At 38.8% G+C, this 22,402-nt stretch overlaps 1 pseudogene; it reads left to right on the top strand.

Annotated features, from left to right (window-relative positions):
* Nucleotides 1-2,844: 2,844 nt before the first annotated feature.
* Nucleotides 2,845-4,430, top strand: LOC116639425 (annotated as a pseudogene).
* Nucleotides 4,431-22,402: the final 17,972 nt, after the last annotated feature.

Below are 22,402 nucleotides of genomic sequence, written 5' to 3'. Positions count from 1 at the left end.
TGGGGGAGAAGGAGAAGAAGGAGGAGGGGGAGGGGGAGGAGAATGAGGAGGGGGAGGAAGAGGAGAGGAGAAGGAGGATGAGGAGGGGGAAGAGGAAGTGGAGGAGGAAGAAAAGGAGGGGAAGGAGGGAGACAGGGGAGGGTAAGGGGAGGGGGAGGGGAGGGATGAAAAAGCCTATTAGAAAAAAGAAGTTGCTAGGGAGGAGATGGCAAAGAGGGATATAGATCTTAGGCAAATCTTTCTGTGGCCATAGACAGGTATTTCAAAGTGGTCTCCCAATTTTATCTTTGCCATCATGTGGTCAATTCTACAATCAGTTGGACATTTTTACAAGGACATTGTTGGTTTTAACCATATCATAACTATATGATCACAAACGTATGTGATTGTAACGTAGTCTGAAGGAGAGACAGAGACTGTGGAAGACTCCATGCAAATTTCAACTAATGCATCACAAGGATTTGTCCTACTCAAGTTAGCAATACCTAAAACACAGCTTTATCATAAGTACTGTTTAGCATATTTTGCTCCAGCAGTCATGAGTTGGTTATATTTCCCAGGGCACACATTTTTTGTGGGCGTCTGTTCCTTGGTGAATGCTGATCCTTCCTTCTGACATGCCCATCTCTACCTTCACCCCCTATTCTTCCTTCCAAATGTAACTTAAACTTAACATTCTTCAGGAAACCTCTCAACACTCGGGTCCAATCAACCTCACTCTCCTCCATGTGCCTCTGTGCTTCCTCTGTATCTTGGATGAAATGATACACTGAAGTGTAAGCTCTTTATTCAACTGCTGCTTATTTTCAAATAATGAGTTCTTTTGGAGCTCTTTCTTTGTGTCTTTACTCCCCAGTACTTGTTCACCATGCCTGGCCCATGATAGGTATTATAAATGTTTGCTGAATTCACTAATGAATAGGTGAGTTTATTTCAAACTGTCTTGAAGTTTTCAGGTAATCTTGCAAAAGCATCAAGGTGAGAGTAAGCATAATTTGAATGTCAGTATTCTATTTAACTTGTATAAGAAAAATGCTGTAGTCAAATCTCTGGTGGCTTTGTATTCCTGATTCAACCCAGTCATGAAGAGGGAACACACAAAATGGACATTTTTTTTTTCAAACATCTTGGAAATTAGCCCAAGAGCCAAATGTTTTATTTTAATGGTATGTTTCTTCTCTCATACCACAACTAGTAAACATTTCAGATCACACATACACACAATGTTTGTTTGTATTTACTATAATTCCCTATGCAACTCCAGATGCTTGGACCATTTAGGCATCTAATACATGTTTGATGAATTAAGGAATAAATGAAAGAACACTTGAATAAAATGAGCTAAGATTCTGACATCCATTAGCAAGCTGTTACCAGTTTTCATCTGCCTCGTTTGAATGGAGTCCATCCATTTGGAGAGAGGGAATGGAAAAATGTGCTACAAATAACCAATGTGTTCAATGACTTTGAATCAATATTTAAAACATAATCACCTGTAAAACATTTGGTACACCAGGAGGTCCTGACTCCAGGTCTGTACCAACATTGCCATGTGAGATTAACTTTTGGCCAGTAAGATTGTGCTTGGTCCCTCCCACATTAATGTAATATATTCCGACTTCATGATACACGAACCTGAGTTTCTTCAGGTCCAGTGTAGTCCAAGAAGACTCTGACATGATTATGCATGAGGCTGGTTGTACAATATGTGTACATCCCAGGCAGGCTTTTACTTTGCTGTCTTTGTAGGCAGACATCATCTCAAAGTCTTAATTTAAAGAAATTTTTGTCTCTTTAATTTTCAGGGAAAGTTGTTGGGGGTGGGAGAATCATCTTCCATGCCTCAGGCAATGCACCACCCGCTCCATACTTATGTCCCACTCTATATTCAAAAGTCTGCGAGTAAGTGCAGAACTTCTTAGAAGAAAGCATCGTTCAGCATTATTTGAATGTGGAGCATGTCTCTTAGTGTAGAAGTGGTAAAGGCTCTCACTCAACACCTCAAGTAGTTTATCAAATGTATACCCTGCCCACGAGAGAATGCTGGCCAAGTAAGCCTTCTCCACCTTCTTCCACTCCGCACTACCTTCCTAAATTATTTCCCTGATCAGTGTCAGGGTGACATGCCATGTCTGAGCATATATTTATACAGCAGCTTATAACTCACGGTGCTTCCATCTGCATTACCTGAAGAGAAGCTCACAAGTCTTAAAAGGGCTGGTCAGACTGATTACTAGGGAAATTGAGGCTTAGAACTTTCAAGATTTAGGAAAGGATCAGGGTGCCTGGGTGGCTCAGATGGTTCAGAGTCTGCCTTCAGCTCAGGTCATGATCTCCAGGTCCTGGGATCGAGCCCCACGTCCAGCTCCCAGCTCAGCAGGGAGTCTGCTTCTCCCTCTGCCTCTACTCCCTGCTTGTGCTCTCTCTGTCACTCTGTCTCTCTCTCAAATGAATAAATAAAATCTTAAAAAAAAAAAAAAAAAGATTTAGGAAAGGATAGATAATGAAAATGGGGGGCATTGTGCCCTGAACCTGTTTGATTTCTAGATCAAGGCTAATTGATTTCACCATAGTGCTCTAATGAGCATTTAAGAAACGGTTTTGCTGGCTCGTGCATTCTTTCCTTCAGTATATTTACAGAGCATCTACTATTTGCAGGTATTGTCCCTGGTGTTGGTGTTATAATAGTAACAAGTCATAGTCCTTTCCCTCACTGAGTTTATAGCAGGGAAGAAAAAGAGGCAATTGCAATACCAACTAACTACGAAAAGCAAGCAAACAAACACGTTCACTAATTGGAAGGAATCATCTTGACTTCTGCCACTGCTAGGATAATAAGCAAGGATGACCTTCATCTATGACCTGCAGTCTGCTACTAAGTTGTGTTCTTTGTTTGTTTTCTGGTATAAATCACTGACCAACTGGAGAAAATGTAACACATTAGCTGTAACCTCACTGGACTGCCATCAAGTACAAATTAACCACATAGTAAATAAGTGTCAGGGCCTGGAAGTAAACACTTTACAAGAGAAGGTTGGCTTTTCTGCCTGGAAACTTTCATTTTTATAGGACTTTCAATAACAGAAGAACAGGATGCCTCTGGAGTACCAAAAGTAAGGAAATTTGGATGCTTACCCAAAAATGCACCTCCTGGAATGACTCTTTTTCAAGGCAGCTCCTGATAAAAGAAGTTTCAGTCATGCCTGCTTCATCAGTGTTGGGTGGAGTTCCTGCACTTCGCCATCCTAACACGTCTGGCTCCTGTCCTGTTGGTAATTCTCAAATCAGGGCAGAAACTCTTTGCAATCATTGTACATATGCAGGGGCATAAGGGAATGGTGGTGAGCACTTCCTCCGAGGGAGAAGGTAAGGAAGAAAAAAAAAAAAAAAAGTTATTCTTTGGGTTGAGTAGTTGTGGATTACTATTTGTAGTGTTTTATTTTACTTGCGCGGAAGTGAGTCCAACATAGAAAGGAACAAGCTACTCTTATTGACAAAAGAACATTTCAGACTTTTGTCAGAACTGGAATATGAAGCATGAATGGAAGAATTTTTAAGTGATATGCTAACTAAGAAAGCCACCCAAGAGCAGACTGTTAAAGAAGTGCATTATCATCTCATTGAACACAAGAAAGATACCCCAGGGGTCTTTGAGAGCCATTGGATCACTCAAGTGGTTGATTCCTCAGATATAAATCCTTCTGTGATTCCAATTTTAGTGTATATGCTGCCGAAGTGAGCACTGCCTTTGTGATTCCAAATGGACACGTGTTTATCTTCACTGGGCTTTTGAGTGGTGTAACTGACGTTCACCAACTTGCCTTTCTTCTGGGCCAAGCGAGTGCATGCAGGACCTGGACAAGCTGTGGAAAAGCCTAGCTGGGTTGATTTACTGGACTTCTTTGGTCTGATTTTTCTCACAATGATTCGGGCCATTTGTTCTGGAGATAATTTGGCCCTTTGGGGACAGTAGTGACAGTCTCAATTGCAGGAATATATGTTTGATCGACCATACAGTAGAACACTGGAGGCCAAAGCTGACAATATTGGACTCCAGCTTGCTGCAAAGGTCTCTGTGGGTACAAGGGCCAGTTCAGTGTTTGGGCGGTGGATAGGATTTGCAGATAGCTTCCAGGGTCATCCCAAGTTGCCAGAATGGTTATCCACACACTCTTCTCTTGGAAATGAACCTGAATATTTGAATAGATTCCTATCTCAGGCTCTTAAAATTAGAGAGATCTGTAGTTGCCCATTACCTTCTGGACCAGACTCGATTACTATTCGAATTCAGTGTGAACCATTTTCTTGAAGAATCAGAGAAAGAAGACCTAAATATCACCGTTAAGAAACAGAAAATGGATACCTTTCCCATTCAAAAATAGGAGTAAATACTGTTAACATATATAGTTGAGAAAATGACTGGAAGTTGAATTAAAATTTTTGAGATGCAGGAAATAGGAATGCAGCAATCTATCATTTTTATGTTACTTTTTTAAAAAAAAGATGTTTGAGGGGCACCTGGGTGACTCAGTTGGTTAAGTGGCTGCCTTCGGCTCAGGTCATGATCCCAGGGTCCTGGGATTGAACCCCACGTCCGGCTTCCTGCTCAGCAGAGAGCCTGCTTCTCCCTCTCCCTCTGCCTGCCGCTCTGCCTGTTTATGCTCTATCTCTCTGTCAAATAAATAAATAAAATCTTAAAAAAAAGAGAGATGTTTGAAATGAAAACAAAAATGGACATTTGGGGGTCAAATCGTGTATATTACCATTATCTAAATACTACTAGATACTTACCTTTCATGAAACATTGGTTATTTTCTTTTAAAATATCTTCAACGAGGAAAATGTCACTGAATAAATTTAGATTACACATTTTTTTAAAAACCACTAATTGCATCCCTACTGTGTGCAAGTGATTACTCTCAAGACTTGTGGGGAAAAGTAAACCAGAAAGCCATCCATTCTTGCAGAAATCAAGGATGTTACTCAGTGGTTGTGAAAAATCAAACAGCTCAGCCCTTGGCCTCCATGAGGAGTATGCCATAGGCCTGGCACACGGATGGAGGAGAAGCTGAAGATACCTTGGAGTATTGGCTTAATATTTAAGAAAACATTTAAGATTAAGTCCTTTAATCAATTATCAGACCACCTCATTGAAACCATACTACTCCAAGAGACCATATTTATCGTTTAATTGGGAGTTCTTACCAGAAACTGTTTTTCCTTATGTCTTCTGTTTGCCAAATTCCTTTTGCATGACTTTTCAATGGATGGTAGCTATTCTCTCTCGATGTGCCCAGAGGGGGAAATATCATTCCTACACCTTTTCTTTATATATATATATTTTTTTTTTCCTCTTTTTCTTTCTTTTTTTTTTTAAATGTTTTATTTATTTATTCATGAGAGTCAGAGAGAGAGAGAGAGAGGCAGAGGCAGAGGGAGAAGCAGGCTCCCCGCTGAGCAGGGAGCCCGATGCGGGACTCGATCCCAGGACCCTGGGATCATGACCTGAGCCGAAGGCAGACGCTTAACCATCCGAGCCACCCAGGCGCCCTATATTTTTTTTTTTCTATGTGCAGGAGTAACATGTTTATTTCAGAAATTCTGGATAATATAATGAAAAAGTGAGAATTGGTACCTAAAAAGTCTTCCACAGTAACTGGCCCATTATCTGGTCTATGACTCAAGGGATCTCAGCCCTACAAGAAGCTAAAAAAAGTTTCCTTTTGGCAAGCCAGGAGCAGAAACAAGCTAGGGGATCTCAGAATTAAAAAAAAAAAGCTGTTTCTGCAGTGTTAGGCAGGCCAGACCAAACCCAGAGAAGTAAACAATATTTATTGGTTCTTGCTATCTATAAGCAAGCTAATAAAGGCAATTAGATATTTCTGGCAGGCAGAAGTTGAAATTATAACCCCCAAGGATATACAGAATCTCCACATAAAGTTTTTTTTTTAAGTCATAATATAATTTAGGACTATTTTATTAACCACACACTAATAAGTTCTTTGTGTGTTAATCAGCAGCTCTTCTTGTGCTCATGTAAATAAACAGGCAAATAAAACACCAAATGAATCATACTGATTCAGAAGATTTGTTAAGTTAATAAATTCTGTCAAATCCTTGCCTTAAGGCAAGAACTTGAACACAAGTGAAACTAGTATCTTGCCCTGCCCTCATCAGGAGTCAAGATAACCTTACATACTATATGACAGAGTTAAAGGGGAACCCTTGCATTCTGGATCAAACCAAAACAAAGTAAAGCAAACAAAATAAGCAACACAGAAAAGTATCACTATGTCTATCACTAGTCCTCACGTAAATGTAACCTTGAGCCCCTTCCTATAAATTTTTGTCTCCCTAATGAAGACAACTTTATCCATTGCAGATATGACAATTAAGCAAAAATAATTGCTGTTTTTTCCTCCATAAGAATAAAATCTATAATCTTTGTAATCCATGTAAGATCTTTTTTTTTCCTTTAAATTTTATCTGTATTGAAAGTGTCTGGCATCTTTCATGTTGCAATCACAAAATTAAAACAAGTTTTTAGAAGTGGAAAAGTATTCAAAGATTATGGACCAAAAAAAGTGTCCGGCATAGGACCCCAAGTCATTTATACATTTGTCATAGGTTTATTGAGCACCTTCTCTGTACCAGGCACTAGGGATGAATCTGTAAACAAAAAGTGAACAAATCATGGGGCAGTCTAAGGAGATAAAGATGAAGCATGGTGGCATTTCAAAACAGAAGGTTAGGAAACATCTCAGATAAAGTGAATTCTAAACAGAGATGCAAATAAAATGAGCAAGTTAGATGAGCAGAAACATAGGGAGGAGATGTCTAGGCTAGTGAAGGGAACATCCAAATCCCTGAGGACTTTGCCATGTTGAAGGAACAGTATGGAGACCAGCATGGCCAGGCCAGAATGAGCTCAAATTGGTCTAACTCGACATGAGGCCAGACAAGCAAGAAGGGCCAGATCACATAGAGCTCTGCAGATCATGGACATGGTTTTAGATTTTCTTCAACTGTCGCAAGCCACACATGCCAGCGCTAGTGCTTTTTTCCAATGATGACAAAGTGATTAGTTAATTAATGCCCCAGCTTGCTCAGGCCTTGGTAAACTCTGAAGTATATTCTATATACTCTTCCCAAGTGTCCTCGCAGGATTGAATTCCAGTTGTCCACAGTGACAAATGGCTACATAACTCACCTTATTGTGGTTTCTTTCTTTCTTTTTTTTTTTTTTTATGTTGTTAGTCACCATACAGTACATCATTAGTTTTTGATGTAGTGATCCATGATTCATTGTTTGTGCATAACACCCAGTGCTCCATGCAGAACGTGCCCTCCTTAATACCCATCACTGGGCTAACCCATTCCCCCCATGCCCCTCCCCTCTAAAACCCTCAGTTTGTTTCTCAGAGTCCGTAGTCTTTCATGGTTCTTCTCCCCCTACAATTCCCCCCCTTCGTTTTTCCCTTCCTTCTCCTAATGTCCTCCATGCTATTCCTTATGTTCCACAAATAAGTGAAACCATATGATAATTGACTTTCTCTGCTTGACTTATTTCATTTAGCATAATCTCCTCTAGTCCCATCCATGTTGATGCAAAAGTTGGGTATTCATCCTTTCTGATGGCTGAGTAATATTCCATTGTATATATGGACCACATCTTCTTTATCCATTCATCTGTTGAAGGGCATCTCAGCTCTTTCCACAGTTTGGCTATTGCGGACATTGCTGCTATGAACATTGGGGTGCATGTGGCCCTTCTTTTCACTACATCTGTGTCTTTGGGGTAAATACCCAGTAGTACAATTGCTGGGTCATAGGTTTCTTCCCCTTCCCTATTTACTCCCATATTCCCCTAAATGAGTTTCCTTGGATCTCTTGCCAAGTTAACGGTTTGCACTACTATCCTTGCCTCAGAATCTTCTTTTGGTGGAACTCTAAGATGGAAAGTTATTCCTCTCATCACTGCCAGGCTAAAAGCCATGCTTTAAGGCTCAACTTACATGGGTGTTCAAAGCAAGCCTAGGATGTCACTCTGTTTGTGCCTTTGCCAACTCTATTCCTTCTGCCTTGCTTTTCCTTCCCCATTTTCACCCAACTAGAGGCATCATCTTTTAGATTCACCTACTCCTTTAAACTTTTTCTGCCCCTTCCTGTGTAGTGTTACTGCCTCCCCCTTTCTTCTTGCTTTCAAAAGAGAAAACACATGCACATGTGCATACAAACAAAACCAAGTGATGAGTAGAATTATGATATGAGATTAATGACATAGTTGAAAAGTGCTCTTTCTTCTGTTGTCACTCCAGGAAAATACTTGTTCTTTTTAAATACATAGAGAGGCAAAGAAAAAGGACACCTAACCATTTTCTCTGTGCTTTCTTATGGTTCCCAGATATTTTCTGAAATCATTATTCCTGGTACTGGTTATATTTCCAACACAGCTTTGACTAAATTTCATGAATGGTTGGCAAATTCCTCTCGATAGACAACACATCACAAAGATCAAAAGCATATGTATAAGCACCAATAGGAAATGAAGGGGAAAAAATGGTAAGGGAGGATGCTGAGGATCAACATGATTATCTGTAGTTTTTCCTTGGGAGGCCATGTTTAGGATGAGCTGAGTGAGAGCAATGAATAGATTCAGGATTAGGGCTTGGTTTCTAATTTTTTATTGTGATATGCATCAGTTATGTGGGAAAATAAGTGTACATCTCTCTAAGACCTTAACTGGGGCAAACTATAATACTAGTGTTATTAAAGAGGCAATAAGCATTACTTATATGAGTAGAATTATATATTTAGTAATAGCATCCATCCATGCCACCTTGGTTCCTAAATGAGCCACATCCCCTTCATTAGTCCTGTCTTCAAGATATTACTCCAGTTTTCACTTATTTATAGTTCCAAGTTTAAGAATTATGCATGAATGCTATTCTTAAATCTTAGAGCTATACTTAGAAGATTTTGTCAGGGTAATGACAGAGTATGCTAACGCCTTATTTTCCCCTGCTGTAGAGCTCACCTGCTAAAGATAGTGAATTTGCTGGGAATTCGGGGGAATGACATCTATGAATTCCAGAAAGCACAAGCTTTCAACACTTATACACAAAGTTCAACTGCAGATTCATGTGTGATGGAGAGGTGGAGCAGCCTTCCTCTGTGTTCCCAAGGTCATGGTCAATTTGAGCTGCTTGTCTGCCCTCTCCGTGTCAGTGGACTGGTCTGTGACAGTGCCCAAACAAAGCAGTCCACGGATCAGCCGTCACTCACTTCCCTGGTGATGTATGCAGGGCATTCTAATGGCTGTTTCAACTTAGCTCCTCTCCGGGCCACACAAGATTAGCCTGGGCAGGAGACAGTGAGACAAGGAATAAAATGACTAGCTTTCATTTCCTGCAGCACTGAATTGTCCTTCCTGCCCGAGAAATGGGTGTTCTCCATACTAGAAAAATCCAATATACAAATATCTAAGCATTCAGAGGACTTGAGACTGATTTGTTTTACAAAATGGTTCACAAAAGTTTCCCATTGAATAACCAGTGGAGAAATAGTCAAATTAGTTTATTGGATGCTTATAACTAAGGCAGGGGGTAATTCAAAAGCTTTCTCCACATATCAAAAGTGGAGGTAAAAAAAAAAGAAATATGACTAGATCATGTAGGCATATTTAATAATCGGCTTAATATTCAACATAATAGTCATAAACTAGACTTTCTAGAATGTGGTCTTTCTTAGCATGAATTTTTCTGGAATATATATATATAGAGAGAGAGAGAGAGAGAGAGAGAAAAGAAGAAAACCTGGAAAAAGTATCACCAGAGCCCAGTGTTTGTGATGCTGTTTAATTTTAAACACTCATTTTTTTTTCTTCTTTTTCCTGTTCTCATGACTGATTTATCCATTAGGAGAACTGCCAATCAAAGAATTTCAAATCCCATTTTCCAGTTGTGAAACAGTATTGTAAACAATTTCTCTGCCACGATGCATAGGATGTATATTGGTCACACGCCATGAATTTTTCTTCTAACTCCAGCACACTGTCTCTCACATAGAGAGCCCCCAACTTCATCCCCTACTGGAAGGACAACCTTGAATCCAGGCTCACTGAGGCGCTGATCCTAATGGGACGTTGCCCTTGAGAGCGAAGTGTTCTTATTTTAGAGAAGAGCAGCATGGTGGCCAAAAAAGTGGATCCACATTCTCTTTCCCTCGGATCTCTTCACCCAGGTAAGGTATATTTACTCCGTCATCTTTAAAACAGTTGCTCAAACGTTACTGTGATAATAATAAGGCTCTTTGTGACCACACTACCTAAAATCTCTTTACCTATAGCACTCCCCATTTTAATCTTTCACTACACTATCCATTTACTTAATCATTTTGTTTATCTTTTTTTCACCCCTCACTAAAAGGTAAGTTTCACAAGGACAGACACTCTTGTTTATATTCTTCATTGCTGTTTTCCTGGCACCAAAAGAGGGTGTAGCTCATAAGAGGCACTCAACACAATGTCGTAAATGGATGAAAATGAATATAAATGGATGAAAATTGCTATTATTACTGTTTTATAAGTGGAAAAAATAACAGTGGGGTTTGGAAAAGACAACTAATTTGTCAGGGGTATGGCTAGTAAAGGGTGGAGCAGTTCTGAGGCCCCAGTCTGTCTGACCTCAGGCAAGGCCTTCCTCATCACGCTGTGTTGTTTCACAAGTGCTTTGCTCACCCTCATCTCTCCACTTGCTCGGCGAATATTTTCTTTTTAACGAAGATCCCTTCTTTGGGCTTTGGTTCCATATCTCTTCTTTATTAGTGGCCTAATTGACAAAACCCGCTGTGCACTCAGTTTATAAACTCCTGAGAAACCGGTTAGTTTGTGTTGGTTTATTTTAATGTTACACTCACGAAGTGCAAAACAAGTGAGCCAAATATATTTTTGCATTATTTTGGAAACCCCTGCATAATCTATGTGAAAACTCAATACAAATGTTCTGGTTATTTTACATGGGGTTTCAATAATATCTGATGACTAGAGAGTCCATAGGGCATTTTCAAAAATAAGTAATGGGAAGTGGGGCTGAGTAGAGAGACACAGTTGCAGCCCCTCCCCCACAATGCTCAATCACTACAAGCTGGGTAAGAAAGCTGATATAATTGATCCAAGAATATGGTAAACCATTTCATAAATATCATAAAAATCACAAATATTTAAAAATAAAAGTTCCCCAAGTTCTACAGCTATAGAACAAACCACTATTCCACCTAACCCTATGGGGCCATTGTTTTGCTTGGAGGACTGTTACCCACTAAAAATAAGCCCATTTCTTCCTGCTCATATCTTTGAAGCTTCTCATGAACTAGTCCCAACCTGGATTGACAAAATTCCAGCCACTCGAGGATGAAGAGGTTCCTTCTTTACCATTCCTACCCCTACTCCATTGACCTGGAGTCAATGAGCCCATCTCCCACACATCTTTGAAACCACAAGATTCATCTCCTGTCCTATGGCAATAGAAGGGCCCTGTGAAGGCCCAGGAGCTTTGACATAGGGTCTTTTCTGTTTATTTCATTTCAAAGGATAAAACAGTCTTCCTGATGTTCCTTTGTTATTCCTTTGTTATCCTTTGTGATGTTCCTTTATTAAACTGATGTTCTTGCTCTTGTTAATGTCATTCTAGATCATCAGTATCTCCGAATCACTGAAAGGTTGTTTATTAGGTGGGAAATAAAAATTAAAATAAAATAAAAAATTAAGAATTCAAATTGGAACATGTACACAAACTCATAGTAATATATGACAACTTATCCAGTTCAAAGTTTTAGTGGATGGCTGTTTAATCCATCTTAATGTAGACATAAACTTTGAAAACTGCCTCAAGAGCCACTTTCTCCAAGAAACTAAAATAAGATTTGAGTGCAGTGTGTATGTGTGTGGTTTTAAGTTTTGAAAAGCCTGGGACCTTAATTTATGAGTAGCTTATTAACTTAGCTATTGCCATGTTATAGCTGGCTATCGGGGAAAGGGAGGAGGCAGAAATACAGAACAGACATGTCTGAATTACACCTCTTTCATGACTAAGCTCTAAAATGGAGATTAATAATAATTACTCTAAAGGATTGTTGTAACTGTTTTGTGAATAATTATAGATTATTTTTTTCTGGAGTATAGCAAATAAAGCTATGAGGTATTGTTTAAAAACCCAGGAGTTGAAATTGCAGAGTTTTAGGATGAAGAGTCATGCTGTGACATTTTTTTTCTGAACAGGAGAATTATTTAAACATGTAATTGCAATTAATGTGAAATCTATTAGAGAACTCGATCCCTGTACACTTTATGGATGAGGAAATATGCTGCCCCTACAGTTTGTATCAGAAATCTGTGGTGTTGCTAAATAATTGTATCACAGATAAAATTTTGTTATATGATGCACTGTCTTCCTAAGATATTCTACATTTTTACCATTATACATTTGTACTTACTAGTACTGATATTTATGGAAAAATGCTCTACGTATCAGTGAAATGGTTATAATCTGTGAGATTGAACCAAGGAAGGAGGAAGCTCTTTTTTTTTTTTTTTTTTTTTTTTAAGATTTTATTTATTTGTCAGAGAGAGACAGAACACAAGCAGGGGGAGAGGCAGGCAGAGGGAGAAGCAGGCTCCCTGCCGAGCAAGGAGCCCGATGTGGGACTCGATCCCAGGACCCTGGGATCATGACCCGAGCCGAAGGCAGCCGCTTAACCGACTGAGCCACCCAGGCGTCCCAGAGGAAGCTCTTGACCTATGTAAACCACAAATGATATATTCAATCTCTGGTAACAGAGAGTGGCTACAACCAAGTGTTGCTATAATCTGGGGCAAATTTCTGAGGGAGTTAGATATATTTTAAAGCTCATTTTATTTTATATATATATGTAATATATTTATACATGTAGATATATTACATATATGTATAACTATAGATAGATAGATAGATAGATAGATAGATAGATAAACAGATAGATATCTAACCTCTGTGGAAAGATGAAGGGCAGATTACTATTCTTTAGGTAGTAAAAATGATGGGAACATTCCTATCTTCTTCAACTTGTCTTTATTAAACTGTTATAGAACATCTATTAAGTAGAACAAAAGAGATCAGTGAGATCACCATGAAGTTGCAGGGATCCTTGAAGACGAAGAGTGGAGCTCATGAATTATGTATATGGTGCTTTAAAAGCTCTGTTGGTTTTTTTTAATGTGATTAAGGATGGAAGAAGAAACAGTGAAATCTTAGATTTTTTTTTTTCCTTAATTGAGGTTGTCTTTAAATCCACAACCAACAAGTTACTGTGAGCTTCCCACTGTGGTTAACTGTGAATAACCGTTATAGTTAAATCTTACAGATTGACAAAGTTTAGGCAACTGGGATACATGATCCAGTTCTCCTGGCCTTATCTTACATTTGGATCTATTCACCTTTTCAAAGTCACTCATTATGAGATTGACAAAGAGCCCAGTTGTCTCAAATTCCCAATGTTTACTATAAACACAGGAAGTTCATAGTTCTCAGAATTAAGCCTAACGCAGAACCTGTTTCCGTGGAATGAATTCTGCCATTTCCCAAAGAACCCAAGTGAAAAATACTTGAAAGAACGTGTACACTGATGAATATCTTATTGATTCAGGCCCCATTCATTTAGAATCTGCTGTCATTCAAACATTATGTGTGAAACGCATCTTTTTATCTACCCACGAAGAAAAATCTAATAAGCAAATCGACAATGCAAACAGGAGTTCTAGAGAGATACCTGACGTACAAGAACTGACCAAATGTTGTTAGCCTTTTTCTGAGATCGGTGTTGTTAATTGGTGTATTATTATTTCAACTTAATTATCGTCACATCCTTAATTGTTATTATCTGTGAGTAATCTGAAAGCTTCTGAAGGACAAAACAATGCAAGTATTTATTGTTCTATACCGATATGCAAATCAACTTGTAGAGCACCTTTCATTAAATCTTAGCCAAAATACCACAAATGGAAGCCTGAGGGGCCAAGTGGTAGGACAGTTTCTGGGGTACATCTTCCCCTTGACTATCAGGAGCCGGAAAATAAAGCTATTGGTTTGGCTCACTTTCTGCCTGAACTTCTGTGGTTGACATTGAGGTAGAGGTTATAAAGACTTTCTTTGAAAGAGAAACAGACATATAAATGCTAAGATCTGCTTTGTGCTTTCATGTTGTTTTATTTATAATCTTCCAACAATCACAAGAGATATCTTTGGTTAATTCCACTAAATATTTAAATAAATTGAGGCTCGAAAAAGCTAAGCAAATATCCCAAGTTTGAAAAGCTGCTCAGTGGTGAAACCCATCTCTGAATCTCCTCTGGTCTCCAAGATGTATGCATTTTACATTCTGTCACATTTCATCAAAGGTGCTGTTAACCTACTAAGAGCTGCACAACACTTACCACATTTTGTCATTTATCATAGTGGTTTGCATATTCATTCCCTGCACTCAGATACAACTTCTTTTTTTTTTTTAAGATTTTATTTATTTATTTGACAGAGAGAGACACAGTGAGAGAGGGAACACAAACAGGGGGAGAGGCAGAGGGAGAAGCAGGCTCCTCGCTGAGCAGGGAGCCCGATGCGGGGCTCGATCCCAGGACCCTGGGATCATGAGCTGAGCCAAAGGCAGAGGCTTAATGACTGAGCCACCCAGGCGCCCCACGATACAACTTCTTTATGGGCAGCAGACCTTGTCTAGTTTGCGTTGGTATCCAGAGAACCCAGCACATGTCTTGGCCCCTAGTGTGACTCAATACATTTTTATTAAATGAATATATTCAGAATTAGAAGAACTAGCCCAGAAAAAAATAATCTTCAATTTTCTGGGAATGTTGTGGTACCAGAAAATGGGTTACATTAGCAATGCTTACTTAAATAGAAGAGCAAAAAAATGGGAAGTATTTTAATGCTGCTGATACTACTTGAATGAAAGAGAAGATGTCCTGTAGGTCCCATACAGAGTGTGGTAGAGAATTCCAGGAATGGCCCCCCAGATTCAACGCCTTCATCCCTTGGATCTATAAATGTGATGAGATCTCTTTCTGGTGTTTACGATATGTTTTATGGCAGAGCTGACTTGAAGATAGGGGTGGGCCTAATCTAATCATACAAGCCACTTTAAAAGCAGAGAATTTTCTCTGACCAGTGGTGGAATGAGAATCAGAGATTCAAAACTTGAGAAGAATTTGCCTCACCATGGCTGGTATGAAGACAGAGAGCGTGCCACATGAGAAAGAGTGTGGGTGACTTTAAGAAACGGAGAGAGGCCTGAAGCTGACAGGAAGGAAATAGAGATTCAGTCTCCTAGCTACAGAGCTGTTGGCTGAATTCTGCCAACAACAGTAATGAACTTGGAGGAGGACCCCAAACCCCAGGTGAGAATATAGTCAGCCTACACCCTGACTTCAACTTTGTGAGATCTCAGAGAACCCTGCGGAACTGGATGCTAACAAGTGGGCGTGTTAGACCCCTAAATTTGTGCTAATTCATTACACAACAGTAAAAAACAGATATACAGGATGACAAACTTGTTTTTATAAGAACTAACTCTAAAATAAATGATACTCTCCTCTTTGAAGAAACTGTAATGAAATCTTTAAAATGAAAAGTAAGTTCAGGGAACAATGCCCATCTGTTTCAAGGGGTTCAGCAGGAAAGACCTTCATTATCCAATTATAAATTTACATTATGCATCTATAGTTGCTTTCTACCACATGACAATGGATGTATGCTCTAAGAATGTAATGTATTCTATCGGCTTCTGAGTGGCATCCATATTAAAGAGACAAAATCCCTTTTGGGGGGGGGAGCATATTTTAATGATGTTTGAAAGAAGCTAAGGCCTTTTTTGTGGCCTTATTCAACTTCCCCCCAAAACTTGCCTCAGACTCTGTCACATTGAGAAAATATATGTGACTTTCTTTTATTCTTTCATGTGTTTTGAGTTTAATAACATATGCTGTTTATATTTGGTTTCTATAGAGAGTTCCTTTTTGTCTTGTAAACAGTTGCAAAGATTTACCTAGAGCTGTGTGGGTTTGCTCTCTCTTTCTTTCTTCTCCCATCCCCTTTGGAAAATCTGAATGGTTCCAAGGATTAGCAGCAGCTTAACTTCAGTCATGATTTGTAATAGATAAATGCAGTTATTGTTCATGCTGGCTCTTCAGGAGAGTGTGAAATTAACTAGTTGTCTTGGTCTTTCTTCACAGTCTACATCTTAATAGTCACTCCTATTTGTGTTTCACTGACTTGTCAGAAAGTACCCATAAATGAATCCTCAATGTGAAATGAGGCCCAGAGTTCAACTCATTCTCCTTCCAAATGAGTTAGATACTTCTGGAAAGGATAATCGACTCCTTTCTCTTATGCGTGTAATACACGACAGATACTGAACTAGTCAAATAACACATGCTGGTTTTTGTGGTCATTAATATTCCCATTTTTCAGGTGAGGGCACTGACAAAGAAATGGAAAGACTTGCCATAAATGTATAGATCCTAAGCGGAAGGTGTGCATGGAGTTTAAACCCAGATGACTCCACATCCTGCACTTAGGTATGTGTTAGTCCTCGTAAATTACCACAAGACTCCTATGTTTTGTTTCCCAGGTAATACTCGGTCCTTGACTCTAACACCTTAAAATCTAGGGTGAGAACGTGATAGTCCTCTTGATCTCAACCACAAATACGTTAACAATAAAACTATGAACTCATCTGAACGCTTTTATATTTTTAACCTAAGCCTCTTCTTGGAAATGATGATGTTCTATCATCCCCTGGGGGGGATGTGGATGTTGATCTGTGCTGTTGAATAGGCTATTTTTGCTTACATTTCTTAAAACTGAATAAAAATAAAAATTCAGCTTCTCACACTGACCACTTTTCAAAGGTTCAACAGCCACCTATGTGGATACCATGTTGAATAGTGCAGATGTATAGAACATTTCCATCATCATAACGCATTCAGCTGGACGACACTATGAGAAAGCCACAGTAACATCAGCTAAGCCCTGAGCTTCATGCTGGGTGTGCACTGGAAATAAAAATGAAGTAAAATATGTTTTATGGAGCTTAAGGTCTAGAGTGGCTCAAAATGCATAGTTCCTTTATGCTATCAAAAGCATTAAAAATCGCTTGTTTGTTTGTTTTTCAGAGTTTCTTACAGCAGGCTCTCCCCAGCTCTGTTATATGAGGTCATGGGAAAGAACTTCCCCTCATCACACCTTCAGCATCCTTATAGCTTGTAATCATATACCTTCTTAACTGCCAACATGAATGGTATTCATCATTTTCAACCTAAATGTTTTAGGCACTAGACTAAGAATGCTTGAAACATAGACATTAATTAGATATTTTCCCCTAGCCCCTAGTTACTCCTAGCTAACACCTGTCTTTTGAATCTCGGTCCAAATGCCATTTCTTTTGGAAGCCATCTCTGATTCTCTAGAAACCAAGCTCATTGTCCTTGCTCTGCACACCCACTACAACTCAAACTTGTCATCATAATAATTATCTCTCCTTATTATCAATTTTAACATAATCAAAGTCTTTGAGCCCCACTTAAACAGTGAGCCCCACATGGGCAGGAACTGTGCTGGGTTCATCACTGGATTTCTTAACTCCTAGAACAGAGCCTGGCACTTTGTAGAGATTTTTTATTTGTTGTATTATTGAATAGCTTTTGTTTTGTTTTGAGAATATAGGCAAAAGAGTCAGCTTTTTAAACATATAATGTACCCTATCTACCCATCACGATATCACCTCTAACAGCAATCACAACAATTCACTTTAGTTATCTTGAGAAAAATACTGTGTCTTTGTTGTGTCTTCTAATGTAAAATAAGTGTAACACAGAAGCTTCCCCCCACCCAAAAAAATGTAAGGCAGCAGGAAATAGCATGTGAAAGAAGGTACAAAGGACCCAATTTAGAATTTTCTCTCTGCTGCCAAATTTGCCATGTGACCTTCATCCCATCAATATATTGTTTTCTAGTATTCTCATCTATAAAATGGCTATAGGTGGGTCTCCCCCATAGGATTTCCAAAAGAATTAAATTAAATGATGCAGGATTTGTGTCATATGCATGGTAAAATGCTCAACAAAGGTCAGTGTCTTACTTGTTTTTCTACACTCGGGAATTGCTCTGTAAAGAAAAAAAGAAAGAAAAAGAAAAAGAAAATGACTGGCAGGTTGCTTTGTTTTTCTTCTTCTTTGGTTTCTTTTAGCAATTCTTTTAATTTATTTGATTTCCCCCCTTTTTTTGTTGTGTGTATCTTAATATCTGATCTTCTTTTTCTTTTCCATTTTTCCCTCCTATAGCATCCTCCCTTTGTCTGGCTCAGCTGATGACACACAAAGAATAATTGAGCATTGACCTTGGCACAAATAAGCATCTGTCTTGCACATTTAGGTTATTATGTTGCCTGTAATCCCTCACAGTTTATGATTTTAAATTACTTTTGGAATGTCTATGTAATTTCAGGTTGGTAGGTTAAAATTGCAATTTTATTTTGGCAGATAATGTGTTTCTAAATGAGTTCTTCCCTATGTACATATTAAATAGTTTCCTCATACAGCAGAGTGACTTTTTGTTTGTCCTTGACCACACTAGAAAATTACAAACTATGACTTACTTGGCAAAAGTTAACTTACTTTCTGGAAGAAACTTAAAATCTTGCATTTAATTTGTATTGTGTTCATATTGTGTTGGTTATAGAGATACTCATGTCTTTGCTTTTTTTTTCTTGAGAAAAAAAGGAACAGAAGAGATTCTCTTACAGCTATTGCTTTCAAAGTTATTGCTTTCTTGAAAGTTATTTTATTTTCCTTTTTCTCTTACTTAGTTATTGATGGGTATGATAGTCTGAATAATGGACTCCCAAAGAAGGCCACATTCTAACCCCCAAAACCTGTATTTTATCTTCAAGGCGGCCAAAAAAGACTTTATAAATGTGATTAATTTAAGGATATTGAGTTGGGGAAATTTTCCCAGATTATCTGGGTGGACGCAATGTAATCACAAGCGTTCTTATAAGAGGAAGGCAGGAGGGGCAGAGACAGAGATGTGACAGCTGAAGCAGAGTTTGCAGTGTAGAAAGACCATGAGCCAAAGAATGTAGGCTGGGAGTTGGCAAAGGCAAGGGAACTTATTCTCTCCTGGAGCCTCCAAAAGAAACAGTCTAATGACACCTTGATTTTAGCCCTGTAAGACTCATTTAAGATTTCTGACTTCCAGACTGTGGGATCAATTTGTGTTGCTTTAAGCCATTAAGTTTTGGGTAATTCATTACAGCAGCAATGTGAAACTAATACAACATATTAAAAATGATTTTTTCTTTGTTTCCAAAGTCCAAAACTAGCTGGAAACCTAAAAGTATACCTTTAACATCAAAGTAGGCTGCTCATGTACTTAAGTGCACATCTTCTTACCAAACTGTTGTCACTGCACATTTGAGCTGGAAGGAATCCTTTATTCCTATAAAAAGGAGGCAGATACCAAGTACATTCTGGAATGTGAGTACCAAGGACATTTGTATAATCCTCTGAAAACTAATAGACTGAGAATATCTATGTATATCTATTTTTAATTGATTCTGAGCTAATATGCAAAGCTTTCCTTTCTACCCAGATTAAAGATCACTTGAGGAAAGTTTTTCCATGCCAAAGAATTATTTGTTGACTAATAGATTTGGGAGAGTTTAATTGGCACTCATTTAAATGAGGTTGAATAAAATCAGTTTTGTGGGCTACAGACAGGGACAGTCTTGAAGAGAGACACTCGTACTTTTTAAAAATAAGCAAAGTGTCCTAGTAAAATTTTGAAGCACACCTGTTGGGGAAAAAGGATTCTCTCCTTATTAGCTTCAGTGGTTTTTCGTAATAGTGGTATAATAATATGGAATAATAAGAAAACTTATTCAAACAAAATACATTATTAGGCAGTTAACCTGGTTAACCTCTGAAACCTGTGAAACTGTACTTGGAACCTCATGGGCTATGTTGTGTCTCCATTTGTTTTGGCCATTGTCACTGAGTCTCTTGGGATCATGAATTAAACCTCCCTGGATTGGGATAATACATGATTTTTAAGATTCTTTCCTATTCTAAACACAGATTGATGCTATGAGTTCATTTTAACTCACTTTATATCACTTATAAAAACAAGAAAGGAAAAATTAACAAACTTTTGCTAATACATAGCTTCCCAAGGAAATCTCCCTGACTTCTCTGTACGTCCTCCTTTGTGTTCCATTGACAACCTCAGCAAACCTCTATTATCCCCATGTTGATATTTTATTCAAAGTATCTTCTTATGAGCTCATCTTTCTCTTTTGGCTCTAAAATCCCAAGGGTACAGACCAAGTCAAGTTTGTTTTAGTTTGTTATAGGCCCTCAAATAAACACAGGGTAGACCCAAATATACAGTTGACCATTGAACAGCATGGGTTTGAGTTGTGCAGGTCCAGTTATACACAGATTTTTTTGTAGATACAGATTTTTTTATAATACAATACTGTAAATGTATTTTCTCTTCCTTATGATTTTAATAACATTATGTTTTCTCTAGCTTACTTTATTGTCAGAATACAGTATGAAGGGCGCCTGGGTGGCTCAGTCATTAAGCATCTGCCTTTGGTTCAGGTCACGATCCCAGGGTCCTGGGATCGAGCCCCGCATCGGGCTCCCTGCTTGGCGAGAAGCCTGCTTCTCCCTCTCCCACTCCCCCTGCTTGTGTTCCCTCTATGCTGTCTCCCTCTCTGCCAAAAAATAAGTAAAAAATAATCTTAAAAAGAAAAAAAAGAATACAGTATGTAAAACATATAAAATACAAACTATATGTTAATGAATTATTGTCAGTAAAGATTCTGGTCAGTAGTAAGCTATTGGTAGTTAAATTTGGGGGGAATCAAAAGTTGTACATGTTTTCGACTGTGCAGGGTGTCAGTGCTCCTAACTCCCATTGCTGTTCAAAGGTCAACTGTACGTTTGTTGACCACTTCCAGTGCTTTCCTTTAAGGTGCTTAAAGTGGAAATGTGGATACTTCTTTCTGGGGTTATCAGATATCTTCTCTAAGTCAAGCAAAATATCCTCAGTTTAAAATCCTCACTCTTTGGGCTTCCCCAAGATGGTGGCTGAGTAGGAGGACCCTAGGCTTGGCTCATCTCATGAACACAACTACATAACTATCAAATCATCCTAAATACCCCAGAAATTGGCCTGAAGACTGATATAACAAACTCCACAACTAAAGGGAGAGAAGAGGCCACATTGAAGACAATAGGAAGTGTGGAGTTGTGGTTTAGGTGCTTTGGAGGGGAGGGAGCTGCAGTCACAGAGAAGGGAGAGAGAGAGAGAGAGGAACATACAAGGGAATGCATAAGGAGAACATTTCCCCAAAGCCATTAGCTTGGAAAATGAGAAGGGCTGAATTTCATGAGTTCTCATAACCAGCGGGGCTTAAAGCCTGGAGTTTCAAAGGTTAGCAGGTTTGCCTGGGATAGAGCCTGGAGGGCATTGTGCTGCTCCTGGAGAGAAGGCAGGCAAACAACCTGAGGGCAGACAGAAGATTGGCCTGAAAGACAGAGCAGCCAAAACACAATAGCAGAGTGCATCCAGCACACACTGTAGACATTCCCTGAAGCGTCAGGCCCCTGGCAGTACATGACCTCTTCTTCATAAGGCCATTACTTTCAGGAGAAGGAGACATAACTAGCTTTTCTAACACAGAGAAGAAGGCAGAGACTTAGACAAAATTCCAAGAGGGAAGAATTTATCCCAAAGGACAGAACAAGATAAGGCCATGGCTAGAGATCTAAGCAAAACAGATATAAGTAACATGCCTGATGGAGAATTTAAAGCAACAATCATAGGATACTCACTGCGCTTGAGAAAAGAATAAAAGATATCAGTGAGATCCTTACAACAGAGATAAAAGTTATAAAAGAATCAATCAGAGATGAAGAATACAATAAATGAGATTGGAAGCAGGCTTCATGCAATGAACAGCATGCTGGAAGAAGCAGAGGAACAAATTAGTGACCTAGAAGATAAAATAATGGAAAATACTGAAGCTGAACAAAAAAGAGAAAGAAGAATTATGCAACACGAGAATAGATAGGGAACTCAGTGACTCCATCAAACATAATAACATTTGTATTATAGGAGTCCCAGAAGAAGAGGAGCAAGAAAAGGAGGCAGAAAATTTATTTCAAGAAATAATAACAGAAAACTTCCCTTATCTGGGGAAGGAAACCAACATCTAGATGCAGGAGGCACAGAGAATTCCCATCAAAATCAACAAAAGCAGGCCAACACCAAGATATATTGTAATTAAA

This window comes from Phoca vitulina, unplaced genomic scaffold, assembly GCF_004348235.1.
Source record: "Phoca vitulina isolate PV1807 unplaced genomic scaffold, GSC_HSeal_1.0 scaffold18, whole genome shotgun sequence".
Taxonomy (NCBI): Eukaryota; Metazoa; Chordata; class Mammalia; order Carnivora; family Phocidae; genus Phoca; species Phoca vitulina.
The sequence above is the reverse complement of the archived record's forward strand: the minus strand, read 5'-3'. Positions and strand labels throughout refer to the sequence as shown.